The sequence below is a fragment of the Typopeltis vanoorti genome, chromosome 12 (assembly GCF_054136105.1).
Source record: "Typopeltis vanoorti isolate ZY-2024b chromosome 12, IOZ_Tvanoo_1.0, whole genome shotgun sequence".
Lineage (NCBI taxonomy): Eukaryota > Metazoa > Arthropoda > Arachnida > Uropygi > Thelyphonidae > Typopeltis > Typopeltis vanoorti.
This window is the reverse complement of record NC_143560.1, coordinates 20,495,999-20,518,453: the sequence shown is the minus strand read 5'-3', so window position 1 is coordinate 20,518,453 and position 22,455 is coordinate 20,495,999. Positions and strand designations below refer to the sequence as shown.

The 22,455-nt window shown below is 37.1% G+C and overlaps 1 protein-coding gene across 2 annotated transcripts in view; it reads left to right on the top strand.

Annotated features, from left to right (window-relative positions):
• The first annotated feature begins 7,351 nt into the window (after window positions 1-7,351).
• The window catches only part of LOC150100617 (TIMELESS-interacting protein), a 68,913-nt gene continuing 53,809 nt past the window's right edge, over window positions 7,352-22,455 (top strand). The window contains exons 1-2 of one of the 2 annotated variants that reach the window (XM_090402031.1): window positions 7,352-7,395; window positions 19,122-19,227. The gene's annotated coding sequence lies outside the window, so the exon portion shown is untranslated. Of the gene's footprint in view, window positions 7,422-19,121; window positions 19,228-22,455 lie in introns of both variants that reach the window. The other variant, XM_090402030.1, reaches the window with a different exon arrangement.

Genomic DNA, 22,455 nt, shown 5'->3' with positions numbered 1-22,455 from the left:
CACTAAAGAATGTGCATAATATTGATATTTATTTATAAGTATGATGTGTTTACATTTTAAAAATATAAATTGAAAAAATTCTTAGATGAATCATTCAATTTAATAGCACAAAAAGCCTCAATCATCAATGTGTAGCGCATCGATGTAGTACATTGATGGAACAGTTCCATCAATGTGGTACACAGCTTGGTGGTACACTTAATCTATTTATCTCACAATGTATAATTTTACATTTCTCCACATTTAAGTGATACTCATTATCTTTTGCCCATATTGACAGCCTATTTAAATCATTCTGCAAAGTATCCACATCTCTTGATTAATTATGACACAACTTAAGTTTGCATCATCACAACAAAATATTTCCTTTCAAATTATTTCCTATGTCATTTATTTACAAATTAAACAGCAGTGATTGTAGCACGGAAACCCTGCGGCACACCACTATTCCTCTGCTTTCTGCTGTACTGCTCCTCCTTATCTTCGCAGCTGCTTTGAACTCTTGTATCTTATGTAGCAATAACTACTATGAGAATTGAAGTTAATAAATCAGAGGTACTTAGGATATTCATGAGAAGTAAGCAATTATTCCAAACAATTCTTACGCTACGTTGCAAGTAAAAGGAAGAATAACTTTGGAAGGCTAACTTTAGTGGGCACTGATGGTAACAAGGTGGCTGAGTCAGATATAATAGTACAGTTACTACTTTCAATAGTCCATCACCAGAATGAGGACATTTCTGTGTCTTATGTAGCAATAACTACTACGAGAATTGAAGTTAATAAATCAGAGGTACTTAGGATATTGCAGAATTTAAATACAAATACTGCTGTAGGTTTGGATGGGGTATTATGTGAATGTGCAAAGGAAGTGCTAATGCCAATTATTAGGCTGTTTAACTTTAGTCTGAGCTCTTATAAGATCCAAGGGAGTGGAAGGAAGGTAAAATAGTTCATTTGCATAAGGTGGCTCTCAGACTACGGTAGAAAATAGCACACCAATCGCTATCTCGGGAGTGGTAGTAAAAATATTGGTTAAAGACAGAATCCAGGAATGGGTTGATAAGAATATGATACTCTATGGGGACCATATAGTTTTAATAAAGGTCCGTCTTGGATTAGCTGTTCATTAATTTTTTATGATAGATTGACAGCTCAGTTGGACAAGGAGAGCTACATAGTGATACTGCTGAATTTTGCTAAGGCTTTTAACAGAATACTCCATGCAATACTAATACTATTCCGCAAATTAGAAGAAATTGGGATGAATGTTATATTGACGATGTAGATACGAGAAAGGCCCATGGACAGATACCAAAAAGCAGTATATGGAAGAGCAGAATCCAGGATTAAGCAGGTGACCAGTGGTGTGCTGCAAGGCTCTGTACTTCTTCGATTATTGTTTAATTTGTACATAAATGATATAGGAAATGATCGGAAAGGAGATATTCAGTTGTTTGCTGATGTTGAAAAGTTGGGTATTGCAATAATTATTCAAGATGATGTAGAAAGCTTGCAGAATGATTTAAATAATAATTATCATCATCATCATCATCATCATCATCAAAATATAAATTGAAAAAATTCTTAGATGAATCATTCAATTTAATAACACAAAAAGCCTCAATCATCAATGTGTAGCACATTGATGTAGTACATCAATTCTCATAGCAGTTATTGATACATAAGACACAGAAATGTCCTCATTCGGGTGGTAGACTATTGAATGTAGTAACTCTACGATTATATCTAACTCAGTCACCGCGTACCATCAGTGCCCACTAAAGTTATCCTTCCAAAGTTATTCTTCCTTTTACTTACAACGTAGCGAAAGAATTGTTTGGAATAATTGTATGCTTCTCATGAATACCAAGAATTCAAAGCAGCTGCGAAGATTTATTCCATCCACAAACTCCTATATCACGGTATCTGCGAATCCCTACTCAGATACGGAATAACAGTCTATGCAAACACATTGAACAGCCACCTAACAAAATTAGAAACATTACACAGGAAAATCGTATCAACAGTGATCTGGACACCTTACACGCAACAACCAATATCTCACAAGCACATGGCGATACATAGAATTCTGTGCATTAAAAACCTGAAACACTACATGACATTAACAAGGAATTACTTCAGCATCACCTATCGAAACAATAGAGACACATATCGTATAACATGACCCACAACAGCTCTCTACATCCCTACACCCTTCAACAACTCATACGGTTCTTTTGTGAGATCACATCAGATACCCATGCAACTCAACAACCTACCAAGAAATTTAAAACACGTAGATAACTACAGAACATTAAAACACGAACTCTGGAAAATATACCAACAAAGTTAATATACCATTAACACTAATATACACATCACAAATCACCAGCATCCAATGCTAACATCCCATAATAAACAGTAGCAACAACATAAATAGTGAAGCCTAAGTCCCACTCTCTTCACAAAAGCTAACCCAAGCTTCGAAATAGGTGGGATTAACTCGCCTCACTCAACCACACGTAATCCTTATAAAAGAAGCAGATTATGTAATAAAACAGTTAGTAAAGTATACAACAATAAAGAAGATACTGATTATTATTATTATTATTATTATTATTATTATTATTATTATTATTATTATTATTATTATTATTATTATTATTATTATTATTTTAACGGTGTCTCCATGGAGTCAAAAGACTCATCGCGGGAGACCCAACATTGACACACTAACCATTATTTACACAATACCTGTCATACCTCTCCTTAAATTCATTCACAGTTGAAGCATTCACAACCAGTTCTGGCAAAGCATTCCACCCATTCACAACCCTCCAAGTAAAAAATCTAGTCCTAACACCCTTGTTAACCACACTCTTGCACAATCTCCAGGGATGGCCCCTCGTTCTCTCGCATCCTGCATTGGTCTTAAGAATTTCATCAGTATCAATCCTGTAAAATCCCTTTAACAATTTAAATACCTCTATCATATCTCCTCTCCTACGTCTATCAGCTAGTTTTTGGAGCCCACAGATCATCAATCTATCCTCATAGGGAACATCCCACAGACCTGCAACAATCTTTGTAACCCGCCTCTGAATCCTCTCTACCACTTCCGCATCACCAAGAAATCCTGGCGACCAGATCTGTGCACAATAGTCCAAATGCGGCCTTATTAATGCCTTATAGAGTGGAATAATAACTTCCCTATCCCTGCTTGTTAGTGTGTTCCTCAACAACCATGTAATTTGATGTGATGTTTTTGCAATCTTAGCAATATGCCCTTTAAACTTAAGTTCTCTGTCCACAATAACTCCCAAGTCTCTTGTCTCATCAACTTCCTGCAGTTCAGTTCCGTTAATATAGTAAACAGCATGCGATGTCATCCTCCCGAAGTGCATCACCTTACACTTAGCCACGTTGAACTGACAGCCATTTACCTCAGTCCATAGCGTCAGCCTATTTAAGTCATCCTGTAAAATATCCACATCATTTGAATTGATTATCGCTCTTCCCAATTTTGCATCATCAGCAAACAAGTGGATATTTCCATTCAAGGTATTTCCAATATCATTGATGTACAAATTAAACAATAGAGGACCAAGAACTGAGCCCTGAGGTACACCACCAGTCACTTGCCTTTTCCTGGACTCAGCTCCTCCGTAAACCACTCTTTGATATCTGTCCGCCAGCCATCCTTTAATCCAAATCACCATCTTCGGATCCAAACCCATTTGCTCTAATTTATGTAACAGAGTTCCATGTGGAATCCTGTCAAAAGCCTTTGCAAAGTCAAGCAGTATCATCACTGAGTAAGGATTTCCTTTATCCAACTCCACTGTTACTTTATTGTAGAACGTAAGCAAATTACTTAGGCAAGACCTACCTTTCACAAAACCATTATGTGATAATATAATTAATATAATACTCTTATGTAACATGAAAAAATAATGTAATAAATTTTTCTTATAATCAAAACATTATATAAACAAAAAAAATTATTATACAAAAAATTCTGAATAATCTTCATTGTTAACGTTAGAAGAACATGTGTTGTAAATACAATATAGAGGCAAAAAATACTGTTAAAAATTTTAGTTGTAATCAATGTAGGAAATGCAGCACTTAGAGCTGAATTCTGTAAAATTATAAGTTGCAATGTCACTCAAGATGTCTATTGTATGTGTAAATATTTTAGCAATCAATAAATTACTATTACTATTAAAAATTATTATTATTATTATTATTATTATTATTATTATTATTATTATTATTATTATTATTATTATTATTATTATTATTATTATTATTATTATTATTATTCTGTATATTCTATATTCAAAAATTCTGTATAATCTTTATTGTTAATATTAGAAGAACATGTGTTGTAAATACATAATATAGAGGCAAAAAAGCATTATTAAAAATTTTAATTGAAATCCAATGTAGAAAGTGAAGCACTTAGTGCTGAATTCTGTAAAATTATAAGTTGCAATGTGACTCAAGATGTTTATTGTATGTGTAAATATTTTAGCAATCAATAAAAAAAATAAATAAATAAAAAATTATTATTATTATCTGAGACCTTTGAATTCTATAAATCCACGGAGTCAAGGACTCATCGAGGGAGGCTATAAATCACTCAAACCAGCTATCATACCTTCCCTTAAATTCGTTCAAACTAGATGCACTCACTTCAGGACAAATTATTTCACTCACTCACTGCTGTCTGGGAGGAAAAACTTAACTCTTAGCCTTTTCTTGACTGCAAATAAACTCAGCTTCCATGGACCGCATATAATCTTTGTAATTCTTTTTTGCACCCTATCCACAGCTTCTTTATCTCCTTGGAAACCGAAAGACCAAATCTGCGCACAATAATCCAGGTGTGGTCTTATCAAATCCTTATAAAGAGGCATAATGACTTCCTTTTCCTTATATGTCAAGGTTTTCTTCAACATCGCAATTATCCTTTGAGAAAATTAACTGGAAGAATGGGCAAACGATAATGTATATCAATTCAATGTGGAAGTACAGTTATGCATTCTGAAACTAAAAAATTACAGTACAAGATCTGTCCCACATTGATGGAACTGTACTTCAGGAAATAGCTGAAGCTATAGATTCATGGTTGGTAGTGGAGGTAGAAGATAGACTGTTGAAGTTTAGAGGACATATTCTAGGGTAGCTTATAAGATTACTTGCCTTTTGAAGAACACACTAACAAGTAGAGATAGAGAAGTTATTATTATTCCTCTTTATAACGCGTTGTACATCCACATCTGGATTACTGTGCTCAGATCTGTCGCCTGGATTGCTTGGAGATAAGGAATTGGTAGAAAATTCAGAGGCGAGTGAAGAAGTTGGTGAATGGCGTAATGAATGCTCCCTACATTGATAAATCGAGAGTTTGTGAGTTACAGAAGTTGGTTGACAGGCGGAGAAGAGGCAGTTGTGATAAAAACATTTAATTTACTGAAAGGTTTTTATAAGATTGATGCAGGGGAAATATCTCAGCAGTGGGATAGCGGTGGAAGAACAAGTGGTCATCCATAGAAACTAAACAAGCATGCGGGTAACAAGGGTGTGAGGACTATATTTTTCGTTTGGAGAGTGGTGAATGAATGAATGTATTGCGTTTCCTGACTCAGTTGTGAATGCTTCGTATGTGAGTGGGTTCAAGAAGAGGTATGATAGATATTGTATGAATAGGTTGGGTCTCCCGCGATGGGACTACTGATTTCATGGAGATTCCTGTATAATAATTGTGACTTTGAAGTTAATTGTAGTGATTGGCTGATGAGGATTATTTGATTAAGCCGTACTACTACTACTAATAATAAATAAGCTAATGCGTTTTATTCCCTCATAGGGAGTTGGCGAGGACTTTAAACCCTATCTAGCTTTTGCAGACTGAGTGGGCAGTTCAGTTTTCACCAGTAGTCAATCAGAGATAGCTGGCCTTTGTCTATCACTAATTATATTAGGCCACTGATGAAGAGACCGGCAAACAAGTGCTGCCATATCTTGGTACCTTACCCTAACAGTATATGTTACTGTCTGAAATAATGTGGGTTCTAAGGTCGATTTTCTTGAGTTTACGGGAGGATAAACCCGTGTTTTTGGGAGAAAAAACCGGCTTCCTCGTGATTAAGCCGTACTACTACTACTAATAATAAATAAGCTAATGCGTTTTATTCCCTCATAGGGAGTTGGCGAGGACTTTAAACCCTATCTAGCTTTTGCAGACTGAGTGGGCAGTTCAGTTTTCACCAGTAGTCAATCAGAGATAGCTGGCCTTTGTCTATCACTAATTATATTAGACCACTGATGAAGAGACCGGCAAACAAGTGCTGCCATATCTTGGTACCTTACCCTAACAGTATATGTTACTGTCTGAAATAATGTGGGTTCTAAGGTCGATTTTCTTGAGTTTACGGGAGGATAAACCCGTGTTTTTGGGAGAAAAAACCGGCTTCCTCGTGCAAGAGATCGACTAATTCAGGAACCGTTCGAAGAAAGGCTTAGAAAAAGTTCTTCCATTCAGCTAGTAAACTTGAACTATAAATTTAACTTTGGGCGGGGCACCCTGACGCAGCGGATGCACGCGTCATATACAACGCTAATTTACTTAGTCGTAAAAGGCAATTAAGCATAATACGCATTTCTCCAATTCTATATTCAAATTCTTGGGAATGAGGAAGCAGTGGAGAAGATTCAGAGGCGAGTGACAAAGATGATGAGTGGCCTGCAGAATGTTCAATATGAATATATATTGAGGGTGTGTGAATAGCGGAAGTTGGTTGGTAGGAGAAAAACAGGGATATGATGAAACATTTAAGTTTGTTAAATAGTTTTATAAGATTGATGCAGGGAAAATTTTTCAGCACGTGGCTGGAGGGGGCAAGAATAAGGGGATCATCCCTGGAAGTTGAATAAAGGTGTGGTTAGTAGGGGGTGTGAAGATTACATTTTTTTGCTCGAGAGTTGTGAATGAGTGAAATGGGCTGGCAGAGTCAGTTTTGAGTGCTTTGTCTGTTAATGGGTTCAAGGAGGGATATGATAGATTGTGTGGTAAATTTTGGACTCCCGCGATGAGTCTCCGGATTTCATGAAGGCGCCTGTACAATAATAATAATACAGTACTTAAATTAAGGGGATATTAAATCCCACATAGTTTTAAAACCGAATAAGAAACTCAAAGATTGGAATCAGAGAGTTTCTTGCCGAATATAGTAAACTATAAAGTATCGGCGACACTAGCGTTAGCAAATGCAAGTGATCCTAATAATATAGTTACTTTTTTTGTGTGTGTGTCACTAGGGGGTGCACCATGAATAAGCGCGAAAGAGAAAGAGAGTTAGTCGGTTGTTTTGTGCTCGATTTCAGGTTACGTGTACCATTTAAGTTAAATTGTTCGTAATTTCAATGTTTTATTGTTCTCATTGTCTGCATTTCAGGAGTATGACTTTAGGTTCAATTCTGTGATTTTTTTTTTGGCGGATGGTCTTCTAAATTTTGTTGCATATAGACTAACTATTATTCACACGGTACACATCTTAAACTCATTCACTGACAAAGAATGGAACCATCTTTGACAATGCAATCATCTTTTTTTTTTTCGACCCCCCCCCAAGCAAAAAAAAAAAAAAACAACAACAACGAAATTCTTGTTGCCACGTTTAACCATCTTTCAGTAGTGACTTTCTCTCTCTCATGCATTGAAACATTTTACTTGGATCAATTCTGTTACGATTTTACATGTTTCTAACATCCTCATTTACTAGATATTGACCTGCAGAAATGAAAGTTTTTTTTTTTTAATATACAGAATTAGTAAAAAAAAAAAAATGCACTTTAAAAATCATGAAATTAATTACCATATTTTTAGAAGAGAAGCACTTAAAAAATTCAGAAACTTTTCTGGTCGCACTTTTTACTCCAAAATACCTATCTATTATTTATATGAATATCAATCTATTATTATCAGTTATCAATATATTAGTACTTATATCAAGATAAGTAATAAAATATGACCTTCACACTACGTTCAAACCAGATGTTAAATTATCATCTCGATCTGCCCCTCTGCTCTCGTAAGGATAAACTCCATCCCTTAACACATCCTGGAGTCATTGAAGTTCCCTGTGACTGTGTCATGGCCTATTATACAGACAGGAGGACCCATTAACGTCTGCCTTGGAGAACATAAGAAATATTCGCTACCATTATTGTGTCCATTACAATTTGAATTGTTTCACTTACCAATTGTTGCATGTAAACTTTACACATTTTGTACTCTGAAAATACTGGTTTTGAAATCCAGCAAAATATAAACAAGTTAATAAACATCTTTTAATTTTTTGTTTAGTGGTGTAGTACCATTAAAATAAGTTTAGAGAACATGTGTGAAAAAACCATCAGAGTGATTCTGTGTGTGTGTGAGAGAGAGAGGATTAATTGGATTGCCCTCTCCTGGATAGAGGACACTTTGGGAGATTTTTAAACTCCAAATGTAAGAACAGCTTAAAGGTTGAGTAGACCTGTAATTTGTATAGCTTGAGCCAGTTCCCAATGGAAAATGATACCATTCCTTTGAAAATTAAGGCTGAAGTGCTGGCACCCCATCAGAACATGATATAAGGTGAGAGCCATTTAATTTGCAACAAAAAGACTTTGAATGGGCAATGTGCAGAAAGCGCTAGTAGCCACCCATATACCTTGAATCATAAATAGAATACAACCACAACCATCTCAGGCTACTCTGCCTTACAGAACCATAGACTTGGGACCCATAACCAACTTTGAACATTTAAGGGCATGATAAAGATGAAGCAGTGCAGACCAATCCACACTCCATTTAGCAGAAGATAAAATATAAAGGAAATTCATTGCTCTCTTGCACTTTTTTCTTAGTTGACAAATGTGTGCAAGGAATGTTAAGCTTTCTGACCAAGATGATTCCTAAGAACTTTGCTGCTGTTGCTACTGGAATAATGCATTGTGCAATTCTTAACTCAGGATCTGGGTGAACAACATGTTTTTGTCAGAAGTCTACATACTTTTTTTCTGCTAAAAACCTGAACCCATTACTAAGAGCCAATGAAAAGGCACAGTCAGTTGCTTGTTGAAGTTGTCTTTCAGTTACCTTCATGTTACAAAAGTGACAGTAAGTTTGGAAGTCATTAACATATAGAGCATTGCTTCATGTGGGAGGAAGCTGTTCAGTAATTGAGTTAACTTTGACAGTAAAGAGTGTCACACTAAAGACAGAGCCTTGGGGAACATCATCTTCTTAATGATATGACTGAGACAGCATATTTCCCAATCAGACTTGGAAGACATGGCTAGAGACAGAAAGTTTTTAATGAAAACAGGAAGGTGCTCTGTGATAGAGGTCTTTTAATATGCCATATCTTCACACTATCATAAGCTTTTCCATGTCAGAGAATATTTAAACCAGATGTTCTCATTTCAGGAATGCATCTCTAATACTGTTCATGTTTCTAAATGGAACAAATGATCCAAAGTTGAACAATTCCTGAAAAACAATCTTTTCTCCAAACCACATTATGATTTGGAGAAAAGATTGTTGCTTTTTGAATACCAGAGAAGTCTGGCATTAAGCATATTCTCCAATATCTTATAAGCCAGAGGTATAGGTTTGTAATTCATTGCTTTTGTTGGTTCTTTTCGTGGATTTGGTATAGCAACAGTTGACTTATGCCAAGTACCCAGGAACTCTTCCTCTATAACTATTTTGTTGTATAATTGATAATTGATAAGATGATGGAAGATGTTTTATAATTTCATAATGGATGCCATCAGAACCTACTCTATTGCCATGTGGCAGTAAATAGGCTCTTTTTAGTTTCTTCTTAACAAATGGTTGATTGCATGACACTAGCCATGGTAGAAAAGTTTAGCTGCTGTTTCTCTTGTTGCTGAGGCTGTTGCTAAGATTCTAGAAATTTTCTCAAAGTGTCTGGATTGGCTTTGGATTCAGCAACAACACATCCATTATGTTCCAGTATAAACAAATGATGTGCTCCTGTATCTACTTTTCATTTTCTGGATTATATCCCATACATTTTTGCACTTGTTTTTTGATTAATAGAAGATGTAAGTTGGATCCAAGATTACTTTTGACTCTGGCATCTAACATAACATGCTTTAATGTAAAATAACTGATGTTGGGTTTTATTAGGCCATAATAAGTACAGATGATTATACCGACTAATTTCACTACATGTACTATTGGCATCTTCTGGATTAGGAAGAACAAAAAAATAATATGGTAACATGCTTTAACCTGAGTATGTTCGAAAGCAATGAGATTTGATGCATTAGAGCAGGGGTCGGCAACCAGTGGCCCGCAGCCCAAACGTGCATTTTCCGGTCCATAAAAGGTTGACCATACTTACATGGCATGTGGCCCGTATGTTGAATTATTTCAATAATACATTTTATAATATGAATAATAAATTAAAAATAATTTTATACCTATACTACTTGATATCGCCGTGCAACTTGGTGCGAGTCAACCTTCTTGATCATCATGAGTGGGGATAACAAAGGGACTTCATCCGACGACAACCGAGATTTTGGTGCACATTAAAGAACGCATTTTCGTTAGAAAATATCCAAAAATTTTATCGATGCTTGCCAAAAAAGCAGAGAAACACACATATTGTGATGCACAAACTATATTACTTTGTTTTTACGTGATAATAATTTTTCGTTGAGTTTCATTTTCATGCTTGTTTCATATCTCATAATTTAAATATTTCTGTGTTTTTTAAGATTGATATAATAAAAATTGATAACTCAAATATTTTTTTACTTACTATTTTTGCTTAATTAAATGTTTGCGGCCCGATTATTAAAAATAAAAGTTGAATGTGGCCCGCGAGTCTGAAAAGGTTGCCCCCCCCTCCCCCCTGCATTAGAGTATCTACAAAATCTCAATCCTTTTTGGCTGCTTGGAACTCAGGCTTTTTTTTTTCAATTTCTCAGTGGAAAATTGAGTTCAGAATTTATTTAGAATGAGATTCACAAATCAAAATTCAGAATTTCAGCTGTTGCTGCCTGAACAATACAGTCTGTTATGTACTTCATTAATAGGTGTATCAATGAAGTATGTAACATAAAAATTATTATTATTATTACGGGCAACTCCTTAGACTCATCGAGGGAGGCCCTAAACATCATGTCCATCACAACTATTCGACATTCACACAGTATCTGTCATACTTTGCCTTGAACTCGTTCACTATCATATCACCCACAACAGACTCTGGCAGCTTATTCCACTCATTCACCACTCTAAAAATAAAAAACCTAGCTCTAACACCCTTACTAACCACACTCTTGCCCAGCTTTCATGGATGTCCCCTAGTCCTCCCACTACCAGTCCTGTTCTCAAAAATATCCTCTGAATTAATGAAGCCTTTCAGCAATTTGAATGTCTCAATCATATCTCCCCTTTTCCACCTATCTACCAGTTTCTGCAACCCACAAATCTTCAACCTGTTCTTGTAAGGTTCATTCCATAGACCTATCATCTTGGTCACTCGCCTCTGGATCCTCTCAACCTCTTCCCCATCAAGAAGAAACCTAGATGACCAAATCTGGGCACAGTAGTCGTGATGGGGACTTATCAAGGCTCGATACAAGGAAAGTAACTTGCTTGTCTCTGCTCGTCAAAGTATTCTTCAGCATCCAAGTGATTTGATGAGCTGATTTAGCCACTTTTGCAATGTGCCCCCTAAACTTCAACTCCCTATCCACCAACACTCCCAAGTCCCTGGCCTCATCAATCTCCTGGAGTACAGTTCCACCAATGTGATATGGTGCTGCTAATCTTTTCACCCTAAAATGCATAACCTTACATTTTGGCACATTAAATTGACATCCATTTTCCTTAGCCCAGACCTCCAATCCATCCAAATTATCCTGCAAAATTTTGACATCTTCTGCATTCACTATTGCCCTACCCAACTTTGCATCATCAGCGAACAAATGAACCGTTCCTCTCAGATCCTTCCCTATATCGTTAATGAACAAATTAAACAGCAGTGTTCCAAGAACAGAACCTGGCGACACACCACTAGTCACAGGCCATCTTTTGGACTCTACTCCTGAGTAAACTACTCTCTGATATCTCTCCATCAACCACCCTTCTATCCATCTCACCAACCCTATATCCATTCCCATATACTTTGCAGTTTACTGATTAGAATTCCAAGTGGTATCCTGTAAAATGCCTTAGTCAGTCCAGCAGTATCACTGTAAACCTACTACCCTTATCCAGTTCAGCCGTCGCTGTGTTATAAAACATTAGCAAGTTACTGAGGCATGATCTACCCGTCACAAAACCAAGCTGTCCCCCATACAGTATCTAATTTTCATCAATCCATTCCTGTATTTTTCCCCTTGACTACTTTCTCCAAGACCTTGACAATGACTCCTGATATGCTGATTGGTCAGTAATTTGCAACAGTAGTCTTGGATCTTCTTTTATGCAGTGGAACTATTTTCCCCTCTTTCCACCCCTTCGGGACTAAACCAGACCCGAGACTCAGATTAAACAATATGGTCGAGGGTACTGACAATTCTTTAGCCACTTCACGTAAGACACGTGCTGGTATACCATCCAATCCCACAGATGTATTCACATTAAGGTTCTGTAATAGACTATTCACCTCCACTTCATTCACCACAATTTTCATATAAACTACTGGTTCCTTCATTCCTTCAGTGTCACTGTCTGGATGATATACTCTTGCAAAGTGCTCACTCAGTAATTCCGCTATATCGACTGATTCAGTGACCTCTCTACCATCAGCATTCCTTAAAATCGTTCTGCCTTTGTAACATTAAAATGGTAAAAAGTATTCCAGTCAGCCTGGTCCATTTTCTATATAGGCATTCATGTAGGAGACAATGGTTCCTCTAAGGACATATTGCAAATAACAGGAAAATGACTGCTTCCATATATGTTCTCTTTGACATCCAATATGAGCGGTGGAAAAATGATAGGAGCAGATTGCAAGTTCCATTGCAGAATATGAACAGCTAGGCATATGGAAGAAGGTATTGAGTCTATTATTAAGGAGGAGGAGGAGAGGTCATTATCATTAAGCATTCACTCAATGAAATCATCTCATTTCCATTCATGTTTGCACTACCCCACAGTGTTTTGCCCATTAAAGTCACCCATAAGAAGTACAGACTGAGGTGGTTGTAATATAAGATTTTCAAGTTCAATCTCATTTGACTTGCAACCAGTGGTAAATAAATGGAACAGACGGTAATAAGAAAGTCCATGGATAGGCAAATTGCTACTGCTTCCAGAGCAGTATTAAGTGGGACATTTCGGAAAGGAGTATGATTGCTCACAAGTATAACTACTCCACCATGTGCAGGACCATCTCCAGTTCTGTCCTTATGAATAACAGTAAAATTCCTTAAGGTGGGTACTCACTGGGTTTTAAATATGTTTCCTGGATTCAGAAACAAAATGGCTTTTATTTCTGCAACTGAACCTTGATATCAATATTTTGACGAAACCCACTGTCTTGATGCATCCCACAGAGAAGCACTCACTATCCTAAAATTCAGGCATGGTGAAATTATCATCTGGCATAATAGACATATGCTTTTGATGTTTTCTTAATTGCTATCTTCTTAGCATAAGAGGATTTCATGAGAGGTGTGGTAGTGATGGTTAACTTTCAGACCACTATCCTCAAACCACGAGGTTGGAGATTTACTGCAACATGGTTGCAGGTAAGCCCACTAGATGATTGATCCTGGCCAGGCCATCCATGATTGCTGGTCCTGGCACAGCACTTCAGAGTAGTGCAAATTGACCAGGATCTGCCTTTCCAGATGTTCACGAGTTGCACCACACAGCAATCATGGTGGCAAGGTATTAGATTAGTAATAGTGGCCTGAAAGACCAGATAGTAAAAATCACTCAGGAAAAGTAGAGTGAAGAATATGGGTAGAAAAGCAGATCCAGTATCATCACTGGGAGGTTCAATTCATACGAACCGGTGCTCCAAGTGGAGGCAATTATACAGAATTAGAAGGGGCAATAACAAGGAATTTAGATACTTCATATCCAAGGAGGGTTTAAATCATCTATTACTCTGGAAAGATAAGCGAGATGTCATTTCCATGCATAATGTTAGCTCTGATCAGGCCTCATCTGGATTGCTGCGTTCATATCTGGTCATTGGGATTAGAAGGGAATGAAATAACCTTGGAGAGCATGCAGAAACAGTGAAAATGATATCAGAAGTATACAACATTGGTTATGAAGTTAGACTGAAAGCATAAAAACTACAGAGTTTGATTGATGGAAGATGAAGGGGTGGATATGATTGAGACATTTAAACTGTTGTAAGGTATTTACTAGATTGACATTGGAGAAATTTTTCATGTGGAGGAATGAGGAGCCATCCCTGGAAGTTGCAGAAAGAAATAGCAAGTAAGAGGGTAAGAAGTAAATTTTTTTTGAATACAGTGGAAGAAACGTGGACTGCATTGCTTGAGAGGGTGGTGAAGGTGCAAATGGTGGATGAGTTTAAAGAGTGGTATAATAGGCTGTGTTGTCTAAGGTTCTCTAAGATATACCTCCCATTATGAGTCAAGAATAATAATAATACTAAAATTTTTAACTTTGGCAAATGGAAATAAAAGAAATATACTACATTGATGGAATGGCACTTTAGAAAGTGGTGGAGGCTAGTGATCTCAGGGGAGAAATGTTGGAGGATAAAGGTAGGGTTGAAGTTCATCATCAAATTCCTGCCATGTACCCTCAAGGGGTGTACAGGATATGATAGTACTACATGAAAATTTACATCATTACTAACTTCCTATCTACAATTTTAAGTCACTTTGTACTGTATCAATCCACCTATATCTTGGTCTTCCTCTGGGTAGATTTCCTGCCAACCTGGCAGAGAACACTTGTTTTGCTAATCTTTCCTCGCCCATTCTGTTTAAGTGACCATACCACCTGAGATTAGCTCTACTAATGCATTCCTGGATGCTGACAATGTTTAAGGCACTTAAACATTGTCAGCATTCTTTCCTAATATCATAGTTTTTAATATGATATTGCCATTGATGCCATCTGTTCACACCACTAATCTTTCTCAGGACTCTCATATCTCTAGTCTTTGGTCAAGTGTTTTACTTCTGATCCAGCTCTCAGATCCATAAGTTAAAACTGGTTTTGAACACTCTTGTATACAGCTAATATAGTGTTCTGGCTAATTTCTCTCTTATTCCATATGAATTTATTCAATTGACTTCCTACCATACCAGCTTTGTTGATTCTGTTGTCTATTTCCATATTTAATTTACCATCTACACTAAAAATCGTGCCTAAGTAGCTGAAATGTTTTACTTGTTCCACAGGCTCTCTATTCACAACGCAGTTGACATTTTCAATGATTCTGCCTATTTTCATTGTCTTTGTCTTTTTATTGCTGACCTTCATACCATATCTGTTACAACAGTTATTCAATTTAGTCAGGGAATCTTGCAGACTGGTAGCAGATTTATTTACAAGTATAACATCGTCCGCATAAAGCAAAGAGCTGACATTAACACCTTCAATTTTGATATCATGTTTAATACCACTTCATAATATGATCCATATAGATAATGTACATCCTTGTCTCACACCAGATTTAACATTAAACCTTCCTGCACTACCTTCAATTCTAACTGCTGACTTACAACTGAAATAAATATTCGTGACCTCCAAGGAGTAAGAAGACTCATCACGGGAGGATACCTACTATACAAAACTCCGTCTCCACTACTGCACCGACCCTCTTCAACCAATCACCTACATCAATGCCATCTACTGGCCATCACCACCACAGCTAGTATTTTCGTCTGTAAATTGCGTGTTCTAAAGGGTCGATTTATCTGTATGCGGGATGAAAAACCTGAGTTTCCGGGAGAAAAAACCCTGCTTCCTCTGTATGAGATCGACTAACTCCTTCAATTGAAAAAGTCCATATAAAAATTCCTCCCGTCATGACGACAGGCGAACTTAGGCCTTTTCTAATCGAAGGGTGCAACGTACCTTCATTCTTCCAGTTGCGCTACGGAGATGCTTAACAGTTATTCCCTTGATTTCTCAACCATTTGTCGTAAAGTGAAGATCTGATCCTGACAGCCTCTATTTGGCCAGAATCCAGCTTGTTCTTCACCAAACTTTTCTTCCTCAATTATTCTCAACCGTTTCTCAAGTATACTTGCACAAATCTTACCAGGAATACTCCATAAGGAAATACCTCTGTAATTCTCACATTCAGTTTTATTTCCTTTTTATATATGGGTACTACGAGAGCTCTACTCCAATCATCGGGAATTCGTCCCTCTGGCCAGGTCTTCTGAACTATGCAGTGCAGCCACTGTAAGACTTATACCACCATACTTCAACATTTCTGGTCGAATATCATCTACTCCTGCTGCCTTTCCATATTTCAAGCCTTTGATGGCTTTTTCTACTTCAAGTATGGATATGCATTCCTGACTATGCCTGTTGAGTGTTTTTTACCACTATGCTATCACTGCTTGTTTCATTTAGCAATTTTTCAAAGTAATTACTCCATACTTCAAGGATATCTTTTTCTCCAGTTTTCATGTCACCTTTATCATCTCTAACTCCTTTTACAGCACTCTTTCCTCCATTCCTAAGCTTCTTCAACAACTTCCAGAATATTTTGCCAACTTTTTGATATTCATTTTCTATGTTCTTGCCAAAGTTCTCCACATGACTTTTGTTAAGCTAGTTTTACACAGTGTTTAGATTTCTTACATTTTTCTGTATTCTCTAAGAGCACAAGCTGACTTATTTGCCAGGAACTTTTGATATGCGTTCTTCTTTTCCTTCACTGCCTCTTTAACTTCTTGTGTCCATCATGAAGTTCTGATTTTTCTATCCTTGCAGACAACCTCATCACATGCCTCTCTGGCTGAATCAATCGGGGTTTTCTTCAAGGCTTGCCACTAAATCTGCAAGGTTTGGTTCCTGTTCTCATACTCTTTCATTTTTTCTTCAATAATCTTTGTGTATTATAGTCTACAGTTCACATCTGAGAGCTGCTCAACTTTTATTCGCTTAAAAAGTTTCTTACATGTTATTCTTTTCAATATGAAATTCAATTTTATCCTGCTCAAGACTAGATAGTGATCACTTCTAATTTATTAAATCTTCTTATTAAATCTTCTGTACACTCTGGTGTCCTGCACCAGGGAGAAGCCATCACTATCAACAATAACGTAGTCAATGAGACTCTTCTTATTCCTTGTCTCTTCTCTCTCGATGGGAATTTGTTCACATTTTTATGTTGGAGCATGGTGTTAGTAATAACCAGTCCATGTCCTGAGCAGAAATCCAACAGGTATTTGCCGTTATTATTAGCTTTCCTCTTTTCTCCAAATTTTCCCAAAATATTTTTGTATGTCTCACAATCATTTCCTACTCTGCTATTTAGATCCCTAACAAGGACCAACTTTTTCTTTGTGTCAGTTGCTTTCTCTAATGTCTCAAAAAATTCCTCCACTTCTACCTTAGTAGAACCTTCTGTGGGACCATAGGCACAAATTAGTCTCATTGTCCAGTTCCCCATTCTGATATTTGCCCACATCATTCTACTTGAGACTGCCTGCATTCAAGAAGATTAGCCTTGTATTTAGTCTTGAATACTATGGCTACCCCTTCTTTTCCTTGATTGTCATTGCCTGAATATAACATTTTGTATTTATTGCTCAGTACGATCTCACCTGTTTTTGTCTTTTTTTGTTTCAGTCACCCCTATTAAGTCAATCTGGTACTTATCTAATTCCTCCACTAGCTCCATTTCTTTGCCATTCAGGTTTCTTATGTTGATAGTACTGATCTTTAACTCTGGTGATGTTTAGTTGGGGTGTGTTTTCAGATTTGTTCCAGTAGCTGACTTGAAGTTTTTTTTGAAATTTAGGGAGCATAATTTAAATGCTTGGAAATTCACCCAGAGAATTTCTTCCTTGATGAGAAGGATGCTGCAAAGTGGAATATAAATGTGTCATTGGTCTCCTGCCAAAAGGCTGTGGTTTCGAATCCTGTCGTGGGCATGGTTGCTTGTGATCAGCTGTGAAAATACTAGTGGTGGCGGTCAGCAGTAGATGGTGTGGATGATGATTATGGTAGTTTGCCGTAGCTGGTGGAGACAGAGAGTTGTAAAGCAGGTGCCTTCCCTCAATGAGTCTTTGGACTCCTTGGAGGTGTCACATAATAATAATATTGATCAGTCTGCATCTGGAATACTGTGCACAGATCTTTTACTTTGTTATCTAGAAGATAATTATTTTGGAAAGGATGCAGATGTAAGTAACTAAAATTGTATAAAAACTGGAATATTGACTAGGCAGATGCAACAATTTGTTAAGCTTGCAGTCCAGAGAAACCAAAGCTATGTAGAAAGGATAAGTATCTGTTGGTTTCAGAATATATATGTAACTGATAATGAAGATCAAGTCTATATTTGGGTAGTATATTTAAATTAGTAAATGTGTAGCGTATGTTATATCAATATACATTAATGAGACACAAGCCATTTATATAATTGGTACATTTAAGGAGGAAAAGAATAGACATGAATACAAATAGATTTGGTATAAGACAAAAATAATCAAAATTTTACAGTTGTGGTATTATGAGTGCAATAATATACTATACTACTCATAATACCATAGCTAAAGATTATAAGTTAACTCGTAATTTGTAAAATAAATTAAGACATCATCCCATAATTTTTAGCTCTTTACATTTATGATTGACTCGATTTGAAATAAAAAAAAAGGGGGGGAGAAAGATTTGTCGTGAAAAATAACCAATGTTTGTGTGTATATATATTTATATATATACATTGTTAGCTTAGTTAATGACTTTCAATTAGGGGGCAAATTCATAAATTGTAATGAATGATCACATGATTTCTCTAGTGCATGTGTGTTGATTGAGCACTTAATGAGCATATCCACTGCTACAGTTTGTTGTGCTTATGTGTATTTATTATTATTCTCTTTTTTTTTTCCAGTAATATTGTCATGATCAGCATAAACTTTTCCATGGTAATGTGTACTGAGCAACTCAGACTAATAGAGCAATTGCTGGAACAATAGTCACCACAGTTTCAATCTTGGGTAATTTATTATTATTATTTTGATTATTAAATGATTTCCGTTTCCTCCATTTTGTTGTATATCGAAATATTATTATTATGATTCAGTCCTCCGTGGAGTCAAAAGACTCATCATGGGAGGTCCTTCCTAGGAAACACAAAGTCTGTCATACTACTCCTTGAACTCATCAACTGTTCCTGCTTTTACCACTCTATCAGGCAATGCATTTCCATGGTTCAACCACCCTCCATGCAAAGAAACCACTCCTCTTGCTCACAGTTTCCTTTCATAACTTCCAGGGATGACCCCCCCTTGTCCTCACTCCTTCCCCTTGTTCCACCAAGCAAAAGAACTCCCCAGTGTGAACCCTGTAACTAATTACCTCCCTCTCAACATTTTAAAAGTCTCAGTCATATCACCTCTCCTTCTTCTATCTACCAAACTCTGCAGTCCACATTCCCTCCGCCAATTCTCATAACTAACATTGTATAGTACTGAAACCATCTTTGTTATCTGCCTCTGTACCCTTTCCGTAGTTAATTTATCCCCTTCAAATCCTGGAGACCAAATTTGAGAACAATAATCCAAGTGTGGTCTGATCAGGGCTTTATACAATGGAATGACAAATCTTTTATCTCTGAAGGTCAGCATCCTTCTCAGTATTGCAGCAGTCCTGTGGATTACCTTCACCACCTTTGTAATATGTTCCCTGAATTTTAAGTTCCTATTAATCCCCCCCCCCCCCGATCTCTTGTCTCCCCCTACTTCCTGCAACAGAGTATGCAACCTCCATTCGAAGTATCCCAAACTCAAGAGTACATTTTGCTGCATTAAACTGATACCCCCATTCATCTGCACTATTACTAATAACCCTTCCTAACTTCACATCATCTGCAAACAACTGAACATCCCCCTGCAATCCACTGACAATGTCATTGATATGAAGGTTAAACAATACAGGTCCCAGTACTGAGCCATGTGGGACCCCACTGGTAACCTTCTGCCACCTTGATATTGCCCCACTGTACAGAACTCTCTGATATCAGAGAGTTGTGTATGGTATACTGCATATATCAGCTTATCATGTGGCACCCTTTCAAATGCCTTTGCAAAATCCAAAAAAAAGGCAGAATGTGCCTTTCCATCATCAACTGCTCTTGTCACGTTATTATAAAAGGCAATCATATTACTAAAGCAAGAGCACCCCTTAACAAATTCATGTTGACTCACAAATAACATTACCCTCATCTGCCCAACGCTGTATGTGGTCCACTCATCCACTCTCTCCACTATGTGCCTCACTAATTTCTCCAAGATCTTAATAACTACTTATGAAACACAAACTGGTCTATAATTTGAAACTTCCAGTCTACTACTGCCCTTATGCAATGGCACTCTCACCTTCCATTCCTCAGACCTTTCCTGTAGCAAGACGTTCGTCGAAAAGCCAGGTCAATGGAGCTGTCAGTTCTCTAGCACATTCTCTCAAAACCCGTGGTGAAATTCCATCCAGTCTGACAGCTTTGTTGACATCCAGAGTACTCAATATTTGCAACACACTCTCCTCTAAACCTCGAACCTGCCCCATCCCTCTAATATTAAAACCTACTTCAGGATGAAATACTCCAATAAAGTGCTCATTGAACAACTTCACTATGTCCTCTGCAACAGTCACTCTGTTCCCATTTTTATCCCACAGTATTATTCTTCACACAATCATTTCTCCTCCTACTGGCCACATAACTGAAAAATCCCCTAGGATTTTCTTTGGATCTTAGGGCCAATCTCTTCTCATATTCCACTTTTGCCTTCCTTACCATACTAGTCACTCTCCTGACCCGAGTCTTATATTCTTCATGTATCCTCTCTCCACCCCTCTCCTTATATCTCTTCCATAACCTCTTTTTCACTTGCAGTTCCTGTTTGATATTGTTTGTCGTCTGCCTTTCACCAAATTGTGTTCTCTTCTTCACTCGTGGAATACAGCTTACTATTGCTGCTAACAAACATTCCTTCACAATTTCCCAAGCACTAATGATATCTCGCCCTTCCAATTCCTCCCTCCATGGAACTGCCCCAAGTTGATATCTAAGACTATTATAATCACCTCTCTTATAATTCCAGATATGTTCCCGTCTCTTTGATACTCCTGCATGTCTGTTCTTCTTCCAAGTCAAAACCAAATGGTCACTCTCTCCAACTGGGGGAAGAGATGCCTTCTCAGTTCTAATCAGCTCTTCTGATGCTATGACCAAATCCAAAACTCTCGAACCTTGTGTTCCTTCTATTATATGTTCCCTAAGGCATTTGTCTCTCAAGAATTCTAGAAATTCCATTCCCTTATTACTACATGCATTTTCCTCTTCCAAGTTTATACTGCCATAGTTAAAATCTCTCATAACAAGCATTCTTTTTGTGCCAAGTGCAAGAAGAATGCTTTCAAGACCATTGTGTCACTGCCCTCCAAAGCCTCCACTCCGAGAAGATATAAGGCATCACTTATCATAAGTAGTACTCCACCACCACGTTTTCCCTTCCTATCCTTTCAAAAAATGCTGTACCCTGCTACTTCTATTCCTGTGATTATATCATCTTCGTCAACTACATCTCAGAGATCCCAATAATCTTTGGACAGGCCGATGCTATCAGCGCCACCAATTCATCTCCTTTATTCTGGATACTCCTGGCATTAGTGTAAAGCATACAAATGTCACTGTTTTTATACCTATCATTATCCCCTCCTGACTCCACAGGACTGTTTGAAATGTAATATAGCTTGTCTTTGTATATACTTGTATATTCCAGATGATGACCTTAATATGAAGGTTGAAACATTGGGAAATTAAAGTAATTATTCCTAATGTGGTTGTAGTCTCCATTCTCCATAATTTACTGAAATGAATTTGAGAGCACATGGTGTGAGGTGAAGGTGGGCAGGACAGAGTATTCGGTGGGACGTTGCTTTAGGAACACTGAAGGAGAAGAGCAGGAGATTTTTAGACAGTTAAATTTTGGCAGTGCAAAATGAGTAATAATTATGGGAAAATAGCATATAATGGTAAGGAAATAGAATGCAACTTTGGAATTCTTGATGAATGGTTGTCTTAGACAAAACATAGTAGAGGGAACATGAGATCCGAGAGTTTTGAATTTGGTCTCAGCATCAGAGGATCTGATTGTAAGATGTCATCATTGGCTCTGGTAGGACAGTCACGATGTAGTTTTGACTTTAAGGATAAATAGACACAG